This window comes from Tupaia chinensis, unplaced genomic scaffold (assembly GCF_000334495.1).
Source record: "Tupaia chinensis unplaced genomic scaffold, TupChi_1.0 Scaffold000494_1, whole genome shotgun sequence".
Classification (NCBI taxonomy): domain Eukaryota; kingdom Metazoa; phylum Chordata; class Mammalia; order Scandentia; family Tupaiidae; genus Tupaia; species Tupaia belangeri.
The window spans coordinates 1190729-1205589 of record NW_006160006.1 but is presented as its reverse complement, the minus strand read 5'-3'; positions in this window follow the sequence as shown (position 1 = coordinate 1205589).

Below are 14861 nucleotides of genomic sequence, written 5' to 3'. Positions count from 1 at the left end.
TTCAGCAGCTCTGCCAAGAACACAGCAGCCATGAAACCACAGAGCTAAGAAGGGACCCAGAAGTGATCTGTAGAAACCCCTTATAATTCAGACAGAAAACTGAGGTCCAGGGAGAGGAACTAGCTTGTCGAGGTGCTGTGTGGGAGGTAATTGACCTCCAGGTATTGACCTGAAGACAATAAATATGTCTCCTACCAGTGTCGTTCCGGTCCCTTCGTATGAAACAATTGCAAGTGTTTCAGCCTTTTCAGACTTTCTATACCTTTTGGGGACTCAGTCATCCTCTACAGATTTTCCATACTTCTCCCTGGGTTTCTACATTGCATTGCCAAAAGATGGACTCTAAGACGAATCTTACTAAGCAAAAGAAGATGGAAAAAAGTGGAATTCCTGCCAGTTCTTGGCTGGAGGCTATTGATTCTACTCATTGATCGAGGCTCCAATACAGGGCTTGTGCCAGTTCCAGTATTACATCTCTATAAAAGAGCCTGAATTTCTTGACTCTCCTCTTAACTCCACCTTGTCAGGGCTTCCTTCCTCCAAAGCAGGGCTGCATCCTCAGGGCACCCAGATTCCATGGCCCACATTTCCAATATCCTGCTCAATGAAATGAGGAAGAGTCTGATTCAGCCTGATTTCACTCAGGGCCTGCGGACTTCTGAGATGAAGTCAAGCCGTTAGTGTGTCCTGCTTCTGCCTTCCCAGCCTGGTAATTCGTCTTTCTTTCCCTCTAATCCTGTACCCTCAAAGCAGCTAGTTCCGAAAGAGCTGAAGCAGAGGGGAGGGGAGAAGACTTAGAGTGAATACACTGATTGGATGTGTCCCTACCAGGATAATGGCTCCCCAAAGATGCCTAACTTTTTATTTTTATTTTTTATTTTTTGGAGAGGTTTTTGCTATAGGGCGCGTGCATTCACCAGAGAGAGACAGAGAGACAGAAAGCGAGAAATCACCCCCCAGGGGGTTGGCCACGCTGCAATCCCTTCTGCTCTCTGGATCTTGGGCACTCATGCACACATGCCCAGCGTGAGTTTTAAGCCACCGGGTCTGGGACACAAACCGTGGTCAACTACATGGGAGTCCAGCGACATAGCCATTACGCTAACTGCTGGTCCCAAGATGCCTAACTTTTGAAACCTGTGCCTATGTTACTGTCCATGGAAGAAGGGACTTTGCAGATAAAATTAAGTTATGGATCTTCAGATGGAGAGATTATCCTAGGTTACGAATGGGCCCAGTGCAATCACAGAGATTCTTAAAAGTGGAAGGGGAGGGGAGCCAGCAGGTGGCATGGTGGTTAAGGCCCTAGACTCCCACATGGCTGATCATGGTTTGTGCCCCAAATTTGATGGCTTGAAAATCTCGCCTGGTGTGTGTACGTGCATGCCCAAAATTTCAGGAGGAGAATGGAGAAGGGATTGTGGCATGGTCATTCTGCATGTGTGTGTGTGGTCGGGGGGGGGGGGATTTCTTATTTCCTCCTCCCACCTTTCTCTCTCTTTCCAGTAAGCACACGTGCTCTGTGGCATCTCTCTCTCTCTCTCTTTCCAGTAAGCACACGTGCTCTATGGCAAAATCTTTAAAACAAAATAGAAGGGGAGGCAGAAGGGAAGATCGAGGTGAGTGATGTGAGCACTTGAGCTACTGCCAGCTTTGAAGATCGAGGAAGAGGCCATGAGCAAAGGAATGGGGGAGGACCCTAAAAGCTAGAAAAAGCGAAGAAACAGACTCTCCTGCTGGAGCCTCGGGAAAGGAATGCTTTTCTAATTCCACCCCAGTGGGACCCGCCACACCCTGACCTACAGAATCGTGTGATAATAAGCCGGTGTCGTTTCAGGCTACTACATGTGTGATGATTTGTTACAACAGCAACAGGAAACGAATACAGGGGCAACGCCTCCAACTTTGCACAAGATTGAAGTAGTCTGGGGCTGTGCTCTCCTCCTGTGGGCTGGAAGGCGGAAGGAAAATGTCCAGTACCCAGTCAGCTCTGTCACTTTTTTGTCAGTTTTAAGGCTGCCTACACCCCTCTGCAGACAGATCTTTCTGAGGTGTACAGACTTGGATTCATCATTATCGTGGTTCACGGCATGCTCTCCCTTTTGGCCCATGCATGTTTCATTTTGCTCTAAGAAACCGCAGCACCAGAGCAGCTAGCAACCCTGCCCTACTGGGACATGAAGGAAGCTGGATACGAGGGTGTACAGGTACCGTTCAGGAGAATCTTCTTGTGCCTGGTGGGTGGCGTCCACCCGCAGAAAGGAGCCCTTCTCACGGGAAATGTGCTTATGCCGGCAGATGTCCGCAGGCTCTCGTCCGCCATACCCAGCGTATGCCTGACCACAGCTTTGGTACCGGGAGACTGGTCCTGAGTTCTCCCTGGCATTCGGGGGAAACTTGATGTGGGGTAGGCCCTGGCTCCTCAGATGGAAAGCAAACGCAATACACTCCCACAGCAGGATTGAGCTCAAGGCTTATGACTTACAGATCTGGTAGGGGGAGAGGTCAGTAAGTCGGGAGGGCAGACATCCAGCGAGGCAAGAAAGAAGAGTCAGGCAGAGAGAAAGAGAGAGATTAGGATGGCAACCCGGTGTCTGCGAAGAAACGGGGTGTGGTCACTTAGTAGCTGAGCCAGTGTCTGAATGGTCTCTCTCTTTAAGAACAAATTACTTCTTTTATTTACTTATGATTATTATTTTGAACTTGCTATAGGCCGTGAGTGTTCATCAGAGGGAGTGAGAGAGATTGGGGAAGCAGGAAAGCAAGGTGCCAAGTCCAGGACTCCAACTGCAGTTGGCCACATGGGAGCCCAGTACCCCAACCACCCCACCACCTCTGGCCCCACTGGTCTCTTTTTTTTTTTATTGTTATTTTTCATTTTTCCAGTGGTCTCTTTAAAGGAAGAGGGAGTTCAGTCCTGTGGGTGGGAAACATGCTTTCAGGTTTTATCTCCACCCATGGCTCGGAACATCTGGGTACAGCCCTGCCTTTCTCATGCGAGGCAGTGGTCTTTGCTGTGTCAGGCCCATCACATGCCTTTATTCAGTTAATTTTCATACTGCGACAAACACATCCAGATCCTCCTCTATGCCGAGCCAACAATAACTTAGGTTGAGCTATATGGTGCCCACATTCCCATTCCCTCATTGGAAACGACCATAGTATGAATCATTTATTTGTTGGCTTTCTTTTCATATGGTTGTATTGTAGCTATGTATTTTCCTAGAAGTAATTACTTGTTTATAACTTTATAAGATTACTGTGGTGCCTGGAATTGTTTGAGACTTATTTTTCTGTTAATATTAGTTTACAGAGACATCCATATGGTCGGGTACCGCTGCATAGAATGTGCCGCTGAATGAAGACCCCAACGTTATTCACGCCTTCCCTATCAAGCTTCCAGGTTGCAGATCGTGCTGGGAGGACTACTTGGCCCCCGCCTCCTGGGAAACATGCCCGGGAGTTCCTTTAGCCACAGACCCAAGAGGGCAATCTCCTGAAAAGCCTTTTGGTTGGATCTGGATGCCCTGGGCCAGTGCTAACCTGGTGCACTGGGTACCAGTGCTGGGGAGCTGTTTGGTCAGGCAGAATGGCTGCCCTGGTCAGAGATGCAGACAGACATGAGTAGAGTCCACCCCAAGGCTCTGTCATCACACAGAGGCTCCAGGACAAGAGGCAGAGCTTCCGCTTGAGAAACAGACACCCTCATTAGGAGCGGGGTCCTGGGGCCAGCAGATGGTGTGATGGTCATGTATTTGGACTCCCACTTGGCTGACTGTGGTTCGAGTCCTGGAATTGGTGGCTTGAAACACGCTGGGAGTGTGTGAGTGCCCAAGAGCCTAGGAGTAGAGTGGAGGAAAAGGGATGGCAGCATGGCCATTCCCCTGAGGGGTGATTTCTCACTTTCCATCCCACTTTTTCTATCTGTTTCTCTCTCTGGCAAGCGCACACACCCTATGGCCAAAAAACCTCTTAAAAAAAAAAAAAGTGGTATTTTAAGACCGGGCAAGCAGGGAGAATGGGGTTGGCAGCACTTTGGAGGCAGGCCTTCCGCAGGTCACATTGCCGCTCACCCGCTCCCATCAGGGACTCACATGAGTCCGGTTTTACTAGGAGCGCGGAGCTCATTGGTTGCTTGCAGAGTGCTCTCACCATGCTTGCCCTCACCTAAAGGCTGTCGGGAAACCCCGTATTAACCACCTCATGCTCGAGACTGTACTGTCAGGGTGCCCATGATGGAACCTTCTCCTCCGGGGGTTCAGCCTCCCCAGCTGGCTCCTATCAGGAGCAGCATCCGCAGGGTCAAGGGCATGGCACCATGTGAGTGATGGCAGCAGGTGCTGTCCCTCAACACGGGGAAGGCACATCTGGACGGAGCACGTGCTGCTCCCCGCCTTCCCCTCACCCACCCAGTTGGAAGAAGGTTGGCACTGACCACAGCTGTCCCTGAGTCTGCCACAGCCCTGCTCCACCCACCCCACACTCAGCCACCGGCAAGCCCAGTTCGTGGTTTGCATTCTCTCTGTTAGAGAGGAAGCTGGCAGGGGGTTTGCAGAGTAATGTGACTGCCTGAATCTGGAACCCATGATTCTCCAGGGAAGACCATCAGAGCATGGCCGCTGCATCTGTAAGAGCAATGCTGTTCCGTGCCTCTGTCTTTCTCTCTCCTTGTTCTTTGGGCCCCTTGACTTTCAACCACTGTCCCCCACCCTACCTCACTCCTCTCTCAGTTCCAGCATCCTCACAGCCATCACTTCCCCTGAGCCACAGACAGCAATAAGCCCCAAATGATAGTTCCCCAGAGGACCACCATGGAGCAGGGACTACCCCCAGCACTGACACACTCTCAGAATGGCAGCACCCACTGTGTCAGCTCTAGGAAATTAGGAGCAAACTGTGGACAGCACTGTCAGACTATGGACGCTTTTCCAACGTGGGGGAGGTCACACTTGTGTATGCTTTTTCCAGAAGGAAAAGAGTTCTCTAGGACCCTTCTAAGTGGAAGGATCTGGATGACTTGGGTACAGCTCCCTGCTGGAAACCCAGGTTCATTGGCTGGTCTCTAACAGACACATAGCAAGAATCCTGGTCTCTGACATCCTATCTAGGCTCTTTCCATTACCCTGGGCTGTTTCCATGCCCTGCCTTGCATCTTAGAGCATGCCCAGGGAGCTCCGCCCTGTCCTACTCAGGCTTCTCCATCCACTCTCTATACCGAGGTCTACACGGGTACAGTGTGCACCATACTGAATGTCTCCCAGCTCTTCCCCGTGGTTAGAATTTGTGGTAGACTGGAGACCATGACCACAGCATTTTGCAGTTCCTCCCATCACGAAGACTACTTCTCCACTCTTGGAACCTGGCTTGTCCTCGTGACATGGACCCCTAGAATGTGGTGGAGGTGACTTCATAGGCGTTCCAGAGCCAAAGCTTCATGGAGCCTCACAACTTTCACCTTCCTGTGGCCTGAAACCCCAGGCTCTGCAAAACTCCAGACTAGCCTGAGGGATGAGAGACCCATGGAGACAGAGCAACCATCAGGAGAAGAAGGCCCAGCTGAAACCCCAGGCAGGTGAGTGAAGCCATCTGGGGTGAGCCCAGCCCAGTCCCCCACTGACCTGTACCCTGCTTTCTACTCTTGTGAGTTTTCTTACGTTACGCTTTCTAGCAAATGTGGTGCAAAGTCTTCATTTGGCCTCTCAGTCTCGGAGTCCTCACATTGGCACCACCGTTTTTATCTGGGTCACTCGGTAAAGTGACCTTTGAGACTTCATTTTTTTTCTTCCTTAAAAACAAAACAGGGACCAGCAGTTAGCATAATGGCTATGTTGCTGGACTCCCACGTAGTCGACCGCGGTTCGAGTCCTGGACCTGGTGGCTTAAACACACCAGGCGTGTGTGCGTGCGTGCCCAAGATCCCGAGAGGAGAATGGAGGAGAAGGGATTGCGGCATGGCCATCCCCCCTGGGGAGTGATTTCTCACTTTCTATCTCTCTGTCTCTCTCTGTCTGTCTGGCGAGCACACGCGCTCTATAGTAAAAATCTCTCCAAAACAAAACAAAACAAAACTCTAAACAACGTTATTCATTAATTTCTTCCATGAGCGAGAAAGAAAGAGAAAGAGAGAGACCAGCACCTCCAACAGTGCCCTAGCACCATGTTCCACCCCTGGCCTCAGCTGACCTCAGACCATGGGGTCACATATGCTCAATGTGCTCAAGGAGGCCTTCGCAAACCAACCTGGACCCTTCCCACGTGTGATGCCTTCCGGAGCATCACATGTTATCACTGTGCCATCAGCTGGCCCCAAGAGCCTCTATATTTTTACCTGTATATTGGATATAACAGGAGTATCTATCTCATGGGGTAATTATAAGAAATTAATCAGATGATGTATGTGAAACTGATTATAAACTGCTAGACACTCGGGGAGATGGGGGAGTCTGACATGAACAAAGCACCTGGAATTCCACTAGGAACACGTGGTCACGAAGATCAACACTGGGTGAAGGAAAATAAGAAGCACTCGGGGCCGGCAGGTGACGTGGAGGTTAAGGCAGCTGGTTCTGGTCTCGAATTTGATGGCTTGAAAAACACAATGGGTGCATGTGCATGCTTGTCCAAAACTCCTAAGGGGAGGATGGAGGAGAAGGGATCGTGCTACTCCTAAGGGGAGGATGGAGGAGAAGGGATCATGCTATGGTCATCTACCTGGAGGGTGCTTTCTCACTTTCTCTCTCTCTCTGTGTCTCTCTTCCATGAGCTCACATGGCCTATGGCAAACAAACAAACAAACAAAAATGAAAAAGAAAGAAGAAGTGGAGGTGTTATGCCCAAACCCTAAGCACATCACAATCAGAGGCTCCTGTGCACGCATGGGTACAGCCCAAGCTCCTCTCGAGCGACTGCCTTTTGGTCAGTAGGTCAGCAAGACTTTGTGAAACTCCGGTAGAGTTGGGTGGACAGGAACCACTGAAATGCGGCAGGAGACAGAAGCAGGCCCTATGACTGTAAATTAGTAGATATAAACAGGGGTATTCGAAAGTCAAAGGGAAGCTGAAACTTGCATATGAAATTAATGGCTCAGTATTTATTTAATATAAAGTTAGAGGTGCTTCTTTTTTGGGACTTTAATATTCTATTTTCCATCTACTAACACATAACATTAGACTTTCATAAAAGAGCTGAGTTCACCATCATATCTTTATTTTTCTCCCATTCCATTATTTTTTCTTTTCTTTATTCATGATAAAGCATGTGTGGGTTTGCACATGTGTGTGTCGAAAGGGAGAGAAACCAGTACCCTCTGCAGGGTCTGGTCACCCACAGTCCCTTCCTCCAGTCCTCCAGCCTATCACATTTGGGCACTCATAGATGTGTCCCTGTGTTTTATGCTGATAGGACCAGGATTTGAACTGTAGTTACCATGCGGGAATGACTTTCTTGAGTAACACATTACTGTTGCACCATAGAATCAGACCCGCATCCATTAAAAAAAATGTTTATTTATTTTCTTCCATGAGAGAGAGACACACAGAGAGAGAGGAAGAGGCACTCCCAACAGGCTTCACACCACACCACCCCCAGCCTCAGCCAGCCAGGACAATGGGCGCATGCACGCAGGCCCAGTGTGTGCGGGGAGACCACAGGACACAAGCCCAGGACCTTCTATGTGGTCTGAGCAGCACAGAATGCTCGGTACTCTGGCCTACCACGGCCCCTTTTCACCCTTTGTCTTTGGCTCATTGAAGTGGGCTCATTCAAATGTCCCTGCAGTGTGGACCTTTTTTTTTTTTTTTTTTCTTTTTTTTGGAGAGGTTTTTTCGCTATAGGGCGCGTGCGCTTGCCGGACAGACAGAGAGAGACATAGAGACAGAAAGCGAGAAATCACCCCCCAGGGGGCATGGTCATGCCGCAATCCCTTCTCCTCCATTCTCCTCTCGGGATCTTGGGCACGCACGCACACGCGCCCAGCGTGAGATTTAAGCCACCGGGTCCGAGACGCGAACCGCGGTCGACTACGTGGGAGTCCAGCGACATAGCCATTACGCTAACTGCTGGTTCCCAGTGTGGACCTTTTCATGGGCTGGCAATAGGAACAGATGCCATAAGACAGTTTTATTTTGAGCTAACTAGAGATTAGATCCAACTCCTGACTTCACAGGATCAGAGAGGACTGGTGACTCGCCCGTGATCACATTGCCGGTGTGTTGCTAGGAAAAGGGCTCAAACACGGGGCTTTGTCCCCTATGCTGTGCCTCCTTAGAAGAAGGGGAAAAGTACCTGCACTGTGGGCACAGCACGAGGATTTCCAGGTAGACGGTGCAGAGAGCAGGAGCGCAATTCAGGCTGAGCGAGGACCTGCCATTCCCTGACCAACGACTACCTGGGTTCTGATAGCTTTTGTCTGGGAAGGTAGCAGAACACTGTTTATGGTGAGAACGACTAATTTCATACACAGTTTAACTAGGTGGTTCAATCAAACTGTTCTTTCCTATGAAATTTGATGGTGGGAAATGATTACCATATAAAAAAGGTTCCACTCTGTTTGATTGAGTGATTTCTATAAAGCGTCTATAGCATAATTTCATGGCTGTGAACGTTAATTTCGCAACAGCCAACTGTAATTGGGTTCCAAGGCAGGAAAACCGAGCCCTCTCTCCTGCGGATTCTGCCTTTTTAGTGTGGGTTTGCGTGGAGGCGGGGACGTGGCAGGAGGGAGAGGATGGAGGGGGGAATGGAGAGGGGATTGAATCTCACTTGAATGTGCAGATAAAAGTTTAACTTTCTGCTCTGAAAACTCCACAATAAGAGTCAATAAATTGCCAAGCTGACTTACTTGCCTAAGTAACGAGAAACTGCACCTGACGGTTCTGCTGGGGTCTCTGAGTTTCTTTTTACTTATTTTTATTTTAAATGCCAGAGAGTACATGAGCTTGTCAGAAAGAGACAGAGAAACAGAGAGAGAGGGAGCACAATCCTTTCTCCATTTGTCCAACCTATTGTGACTTCGGATGTCCACACACGTGTACCTGGTATGTTTTCTCAGTTGCCAGGGCCAGGACTCAAACCATGGTTGGCCATATGGAATCCAGCTCCCTTAAAAGTATGCCACAGGGCCAGCTCTCCTGGCATTATTTACAAAGAGGAAAGAATTCACCCAGGAGTCCAGGCTGCATTAAAGATGGAACATTTGCAGCAGCTCTCCTGGCCCTCACTTCATTGGAGCCACTGGGCCTCAGTGGTGGGAGTTCTCCCTAAAACACAGGGCAGAGGAGGTCTCATCTACCTGGTATTCACAGCACTAGGGACCAGAGGGTTATTCCGAGCAGGTATTTACCCCATGTAGCTAGTCTCCCTGTCCAATCTGTGCTGACTCCCCATTTCTCTCCTACCCTTCAAATATTAGAGTCATTTGTCAGGAGACATTAAGGGAGAAATTCTGATTTTATGCAGCTAATTTTACCCAAGAGAATAGACTGACTTGTAAGGGTAGTTTGGTTTGGTTGGTTGGTTCACTTGTGCGCATGCCGGGAGGAAGACACAGGCTCAGAGGTGCTCAGCAGACTGACGTGTAGCTTTTGCAGTGTGTTCTAGAATCCTCTCTCACCCCCCTGCCAATAAGTCACTGCTCTTTGCCCTAATGGGGTAGAGAAGTGAGTGTCTGAGGATGAATATTTAAGGACCCAGGGCACTCAATTGTCTCCCCGCTCTATCATTCTTGGGAATGTAGATGATGTGGGAGGCCAGACAGTGACACTCTGTGAGGATGATCCTCAGGCGAAGGGGCCAGGTTCGAGACAGGGATCTTACTGAGCACACCCAGCAGCTGCGTGCCTGTGGTCCAGAGCCAGCTGAGGTGGTGTGGCACACAGCATCAAGATCTGGTTGAGGGTGCTGTCTCTCTCTCTTTTTCTCTCTCTAGCACATGTGTGCTTATGGAAGAAATAAATAACTTTTAAAAAATGATTTCTGGTTTTTAAGAACCATTTTTCAAATTGCAGATGTCCTTAAGCAAAACTTATAAGATTTGGGACCAGCAGATGTCATAATGGTTATGTTGCTGGACTCCCATGTAGTCTACCACAGTTTGGGTCCCAGACCTGGTGGCTTAAAACTAACATACGGCGAGTGTCCCATTCCTGAGAGGAAAATGGAGAAAGGCCATCCCCCAGGAGGTGATTTCTCACTTTCTGTCTCCCTTTCTCTCGAGCATCCGAACGCACCCTACAGCAAAAATCTCTCTCTAAAAACAAAACAAACAAACAAAAATTGTAAGACTCTCTGTAAATTTTAGGTCCCTAAAATAAGAACCCCAGGTTTAAGACTTGGTTCTGGGCAGCTGGAACTGGAATCTGGAAAAGATTCAGAAATCAGGAAGGTTATACTCTGGGTAGTTCTGGTCCATCCTGGTGCCTGGTGCCCAGGCACTCTTCCCTATAGCCCTGGGTCACCTATCTGGAACTCTCAGCAGAGGAGAGGCAGGACTGGATCCAACCACTCCATCCACTCTCACCCAGCAGTCTGAGGGGATGCTGTCCTTGGAGAGCCTTCTGACTCTCCTCTCCCCCCACACAGCCTGCATGGGGAGACCCAAGCAGCAGACTCAACAGTGCTTCCTCTCCAGCCTCAACCAGCATCTGCAGAGAGGGAGGTTTTTATACCCTCCTGGCCCCTCCTCTCCCCAGCCCTTCTATCTTTCCATCTATTGTCATTGCTGAAAATGAAACGTGTAAACAAACATTTTTTTTAATCTACAGTAGCCCTAATTGAATTGGCTTGCTGCATTGTTATGGAGAAACAAGGGTAATTTCCTGTCAGTTATTGAGCTATTTAGCAATTATTTCTTATCATTAGTTTGCAAATTCAAACAGCATCATATTCTCTTTGCCGAGTTACAAAGGCAGGGCAGCACAGCGTCCTTTTTGCAGAAGCCAGGCCCTTCTATTTAGGTCTCCTCGGCCTTTATCTCAGCTCCCTCCTGCCCTCCTCCCAGGCTGCCCATCAGCAGCAGCTTCTGCAGGAAAGGTCAGTGCCCAGGAGAGCCTGCCTAATGGGTGTTTATCTCCCCTTGGCACTCTCATTAGCTAATGGAGCAAGCTGTTTCCCATGGGACTGACAGCCCCACCGGGGACTGTAACGTTGGCATGTCCGTCTGCCACCCAGCTTCCACCAAATAGCTAGGACAGATGAGTATGTGAGCATCTATCTCGCCAGCGCTCACAGGCTGCTTTCTCTGCCTACATGCGCAGAGCTCTGGTTCCCTATGCCAACAGCATTTCCCCAGAACCTGGCTGCCCGTGATCCCCACACCCAAGGATGCCACAGATGTCATCCCTGTCACCAAGGACATAGACACAGAAGCTGCAGAAGGACATCAGTGTGCAAGGAGAGATGGCCAGCAGACTGTCCTGTAGGATGAGGTGGCATTAAACCATTCCCACAAACCTTTCACCTACAACATTACTTTTCAAATAAAATTCTGTCAGATGTTCCTTGAAGACAGCCCTAGAAAGGACAGGAGTCAAATACATATACAGCTTCTGTGACAATTGCAAAATTCTCAACTATCTCATTACCTTGGTGATGGGGCTCTGAGGAGCTTACGGTCTGATTGAGCTACTGTTGACTCTGTCATCACTACCTAAACTAAAACTAACTTTTTCTTCTACCCACTGACTTCTTGAACCTCTGGGAAGCTGCCTAATTGAAAGATAAAGTTCTCTCTCTGTCCACCCCATCTGCAATCCTCAATTCCAAAGACCCAGTAATATACTTGCACCATGTACATGACTATCAATGGGAACAAGGGCAAGTCATAGTTAGGGTAGGTCAGTTCTTTCTGCTGGTTATATCTGGGTAGTGGGGAAAAGAACAGTTTGGGGTCATTCAAGAGCCTCCTCTTGGAATGAATTGAAACTAGTAAGGCCAGGCTTAAGGTAGTGAGGACAGAAAAAAGCACAGAACCTTGGCGTGAACAAGCTACACACCCAAGTGTGCGTGAGTACACGCTGTGATGTTCTCACACTGACAAAATCACCTAACAATCATTTTGAAGAACATATCTCAATCTTTAAGCAATACTTGACTGTGCATACAATGGATTATTTTTCGTCTTCTAAAAAGGAGAGATTTTGATAGAAGCTCTGACATGGATGGACCTTGAAAACACTATACACCAGATGTAGAAGGACAACCATTGTGCAATTTTATTTATATGAGATACTTAGAACAGGCAAATTCATAGAGACACAAAGAATAGAAGTTACCAGAAACTGGAAGGAGGAACAATTGGTAAGTTAGTTATTAGGTACAGAGTTTTTATTGAGGATGATGAAAAATGTATAGATTCAGGCAGTGCTGCTAGTTACATTCAATGGCACTGAATTGGTCACGAATAGTTAAACTAATAAATAACATTTTATGTCTATTTTAACTCAATAGGAAAAAAAAAAGTGTCTCTGTAGACAGCTCTGGAGCAAGAGAGACAGCTTTCCAGCCTAGCAGACCATCCTGACATGGAGGATGAAAGGCAGAGGCTGCTGGTGTTCAAGAAAAAGTGCCTTTGAAAATGCAAGCCTTCCATACATCGTCCAGGTCTGGCAGTGTGTTCACAAGCCTGTCTTCTTAACCTGAAGCCTTCCACAACATATTTAGAGCAGCTAATGGCAGGCCCACATGTGGAGTTAACAGCAGAGAACATGCCATGATCAATTGATTTTTGTATCAAAAAACAATTTTGTTTCGGAAGGGCAAATCTTGTCCTCATTTCTGGCAGATCACCAACAGATAGAAGAAAGATCGAAGATCACCTAGCAAAGAGCATGTTATAAAGCTGTTGAAATGTGTCCTGGATACCGTCAAGCTCCCACCCAAGCTATTTCCTGCCCTCTTTCCAGCATCCAGCACAGCGCTAGCATCACTGAGAGACTCTCAGAGTATCTTTTGAATAAAGCAATGGCCTCACCTTAAACCCATAAGGTAGATGGCTAATAGCTTACTTAGGTTTATGTAGATAGTGTGTGATTAAATCACTCTTCAGTGGCTGCCCACTCAGCATGGATGTCTTCTATTATTACTATTATTATATTTTTTAATTAATTTAATTATTTTTAATTAATTTTCATATAATAGATGTATATCATGGTGGGTTATGGCATAGGGGTGCATACCGAGAAAAATAAGCAAATCAAAGATAGACCCATCTCCATCTTCTTTAGCATTAAATATTACATTATGTTGTGCAATTTGTTCATAGTTCTACTAGTTTGTAGTTTTGAAACTATGTATTAAATTTTCCATTTCAAAGTCTCTTTGCTCTAGGATGCATGCACTCACTGGAGAAACAGAGACAGAAACAGAGAGAAAGTGAGAAATTAACCCCTGGGAGGATGGCCACGTCACAGTCCCGTCTCCTCCATTCTCTTCTGAGAATTTTTGGCATGTACACACATGTGTCCAGCATAATTTTCAGATCCAGGACTTGAACTGCAGAGTCAGTCATGCGGGATCCAACACCTGTGACCTCCATACCACCTGCTGGCCCAAATTGTCCATATTTTTAACTCTGCTATGATACATCATCCTAGAGCCTTCCCTCTTGTTTACATGCATTCTCGTGTCCATTATTTTCTCATGAACCCCCTTCTACCTCCTCCACAGCAGTGCCTAGCATCTACATCCCAGTCTCTATTTCTGTGCTTCCGAGTCCTTCGGTCTCCACCACAGAGTAGGGACATTAGGTGTATGTGGAATGGGGACATACGGTGTTTGTTTTTCCTAGTCTGGTTTGTTTCACAGGGTGATTTCCCAGTGTGAGCAGTTGGTCACCTCACTCAGGACTCTTCCCTGATAAAGCAAATGTTAGGGTACGTCTTCTGGCAGATGCAGGAATAGATGGGTATGTTCAGCCATGGCTGGACTCTGGTCTTTCTCTCTAACACCAATAACCACTTATCAGTTACTGCTGGCTTGGATTCATCATGAGATTCTTTTCTATATTTTAACTTTAATAACTTTGTTTTAGTTGTGATTAAAATGAACCTTTAAACAGCATTTGAACAAAAGTATTAATTGGTTGCATGCCTGTATATTGTAATAAAGCAATAGTAACCATTATGAAAGACCTCAACATAGAAAAGGGGGGAATACGAAGCAGCGTCGGTAATGAATAACTTTAATTTACCCTTAGCACTGAAGTCCATGTCAACCACGAAAAGAAAGTGCACATTTTCCCTACTTAACATTATTATTCTTGTCTCACCTGCAACCTAGGTTATAAAACTTTAAAAGTGAAAAGTTTGAAGCTGCATTCAGAATTCAGGAAGATGCAGTATAAACAGAAGAAGCAGGTAGGTAGGTTCCACAAACAGGCACACGCACTGGCAAGCTGACATGTACAAATATAGACACCAACTAAAGAGGGCTGCAAGGAGAGAACCGTGTCGGCGCTGCTAAATTATTCATCACCTGCTCTGCAGAGTGAACACTATCAGGTAATGATCTGTAATTATTAATAAATAATTTAAGCTTTTAATAGCTCTGAAATGAAATGCTTAATTGCATCACAACATAATTAATGGAATTAGCTGCAATGTTAAAGATGAGACTTTTTTTTTTTTCTTCCATCTTTCTTTTTCACATTTTCTTTGCTCTGAATGCTGGTAACCTAGCGAATAAACAGGGTGATTAAACTTGAAGTGTGTGTGTGTGTGTGTGTGTATGTGTAAGAGAGAGAGAGATGTACGTTTCAGCACAGGGATGTGTGTGCAGTTTTGTTCTATGAGTCTTCACATCCAGGGTATCTCAGGTATGGAGACATGAGCTTGACCAGCCTGTGTCTGACAGCGGCCCTGGCAGTG